This window comes from Bombina bombina, chromosome 1, assembly GCF_027579735.1.
Source record: "Bombina bombina isolate aBomBom1 chromosome 1, aBomBom1.pri, whole genome shotgun sequence".
Lineage (NCBI taxonomy): Eukaryota > Metazoa > Chordata > Amphibia > Anura > Bombinatoridae > Bombina > Bombina bombina.
This window is the reverse complement of record NC_069499.1, coordinates 724660986-724664078: the sequence shown is the minus strand read 5'-3', so window position 1 is coordinate 724664078 and position 3093 is coordinate 724660986. Positions and strand designations below refer to the sequence as shown.

Below are 3093 nucleotides of genomic sequence, written 5' to 3'. Positions count from 1 at the left end.
TGTTGTCTTACTCCAAGCTGTATAGGCTCGAAAGCCTACTACCAATTAAGCATATTAGGTGATGTGCATCTCTGTAATGAGAAGGGGTGTGGTCTAATGACATCAACACCCTATATCAGGTGTGCATAATTATTAGGCAACTTCCTTTCCTTTGGCAAAATGGGTCAAAAGAAGGACTTGACAGGCTCAGAATAGTCAAAAATAGTGAGATATCTTGCAGAGGGATGCAGCACTGATCATCGAACAATCAAGCGTTTCATTCAAAATAGTCAACAGGGTCGCAAGAAGCGTGTGGAAAAACCAAGGCGCAAAATAACTGCCCAGGAACTGAGAAAAGTCAAGCGTGCAGCTGCCAAGATGCCACTTGCCACCAGTTTAGCCATATTTCAGAGCTGCAACATCACTGGAGTGCCCAAAAGCACAAGGTGTGCCATACTCAGAGACATGGCCAAGGTAAGAAAGGCTGAAAGACGACCACCACTGAACAAGACACACAAGCTGAAACGTCAAGACTGGGCCAAGAAATATCTCAAGACTGATTTTTCTAAGGTTTTATGGACTGATGAAATGAGAGTGAGTCTTGATGGGCCAGATGGATGGGCCCGTGGCTGGATTGGTAAAGGGCAGAGAGCTCCAGTCCGACTCAGACGCCAGCAAGGTGGAGGTGGAGTACTGGTTTGGGATGGTATCATCAAAGATGAGCTTGTGGGGCCTTTTCGGGTTGAGGATGGAGTCAAGCTCAACTCCCAGTCCTACTGCCAGTTTCTGTAAGACACCTTCTTCAAGCAGTGGTACAGGAAGAAGTCTGCATCCTTCAAGAAAAACATGATTTTCATGCAGGACAATGCTCCATCACACGCGTCCAAGTACTCCACAGCGTGGCTGGCAAGAAAGGGTATAAAAGAAGAAAATATAATGACATGGCCTCCTTGTTCACCTGATCTGAACCCCATTGAGAACCTGTGGTCCATCATCAAATGTGAGATTTACAAGGAGGGAAAACAGTACACCTCTCTGAACAGTGTCTGGGAGGCTGTGGTTGCTGCTGCACGCAATGTTGATGGTGAACAGATCAAAACACTGACAGAATCCATGGATGGCAGGCTTTTGAGTGTCCTTGCAAAGAAAGGTGGCTATATTGGTCACTGATTTGTTTTTGTTTTGTTTTTGAATGTCAGAAATGTATATTTGTGAATGTTGAGATGTTATATTGGTTTCACTGGTAAAAATAAATAATTGAAATGGGTATATATTTGTTTTTTGTTAAGTTGCCTAATAATTATGCACAGTAATAGTCACCTGCACACACAGATATCCCCCTAAAATAGCTAAAACTAAAAACAAACTAAAAACTACTTTCAAAAATATTCAGCTTTGATATTAATGAGTTTTTTGGGTTCATTGAGAACATGGTTGTTGTTCAATAATAAAATTAATCCTCAAAAATACAACTTGCCTAATAATTCTGCACTCCCTGTAGTGTTTTGTAATGTTCAGTTTATTTTTTTATTGTAGGGATATATTTAAAAGGCTAATACGCAACTCTTCCTGATATAACATTGTACTTTTATTTATTTAACTACTACTGTTATTGATATAGTAGATGCATTTCATAAATCATTACTTTGATGTTATCTGAAATAAAAAAAATCAACCATTGTAATTCCTTATGCATTACCCGGTATCGTATACAATAAAGGATATTCCTTTGGCCCTAAACTTACTAATGATACTCTTAGGTACTATAAATGCAATGATGTTGAGAATTCAATTCTAAGAAAAATCATTAGTGTTGCGTACTTATTTTCTTAGTCACTACTATTGTCAAATATCTGATTTTCCTCCCCAGGAGGTATAAGAGAGTGTTATTTACATACACATGTTATTATCAGAATGATTTTCTGTCAGTAGAATCTTCAAAAGAGAAACTTTCAATGATATATTTGAATGCATGTATTAAGTGAAGCTGACAAGTAAATAAACACAGTGATAGGGTTATTATAACGATATTGACAAATATATTTGAGTATGTGGACTAATAATGCATGGTTGCTTACATGTTAATACAAAATAAAATATGCTTTTTTGCATTTAATCATTTATTAAAAGGAACTAACAATCAGTATTCAAAGCCCTGAATTTTATTTTATATTTATTTGTGTTTTCTATTTTTTCACATAAAAGTAAAATGAACGCCTACCGCTACACTACTCTGAGTGCACCCGATCCCCTCTGATCTCAGAGGTTAAGCAGGGTAAAGCCTGGTCAGTACCTGAATGGGAGACCGCCTGGGAACACCGGGTACGGTAGTAAAAAAAAAAAAAGTAAAATAAACCTTTTTGTAATAGTCAAAACATATGGTTTTAAATGTTAGAAGATGCTCTGATTATTAGTGTTTCCGTGGTCTTTTTAATGAAAGGTTTGAAGAAGCCAAATGAATAGAATGCCTCTTAAAAAATAGCTATTGCTCAGAAGGTAACACAGATGTAATGTTTCACTATGAGTATTTTTACAAGTTATAATTTTGTGTTTCATATGCAGAACTGTATAAATATATATTTTATAGATCTCTAAACAAAATATGCTTTTTTCTAATGAATTGTATATAGTAGTGAGTTGCTTTTGTGTGAGTTTGGGTGAGTGTATATATATATATATATATATATATATATATATATATATATATATATATATATATAATTTTACAGTGGTATTTATCAAAAAAACAAAATTAACACTGTCTTTAGAAAAAGACAAATGGGATTTGCTTATTCTAGCATCACAGACAGTATTCCTAAACAGGGCACCTGTCCACCCTATCTTGCAGGGAGAGAAACAGCATCCACTGCTGCAATTTTTTATTGCAATTACTTGTGCAGTCCCTTTCTCACTCTCACACAACCAATTTCTGGAGCAGGGCATGTTTAAGTCTGCCACCTATGAGATAGCGGAGAGATAAGGAAGCATTAGTCTTACAACTGCTGCTGCTTAACTTGTGGTTACAGGCTATCATAAGAAACTCTACAAGGGCTTTGAAACTGTAATGAAAGCTTTTTTAAATAGAGCCCAGAATCTTCCACTAAATTCATCTTA

The 3093-nt window shown here is 36.4% G+C and overlaps 1 pseudogene; it reads left to right on the top strand.

Annotated features, from left to right (window-relative positions):
• Window positions 1-2194: 2194 nt before the first annotated feature.
• LOC128646215 (uncharacterized) lies at window positions 2195-2313 on the top strand (annotated as a pseudogene).
• Window positions 2314-3093: the final 780 nt, after the last annotated feature.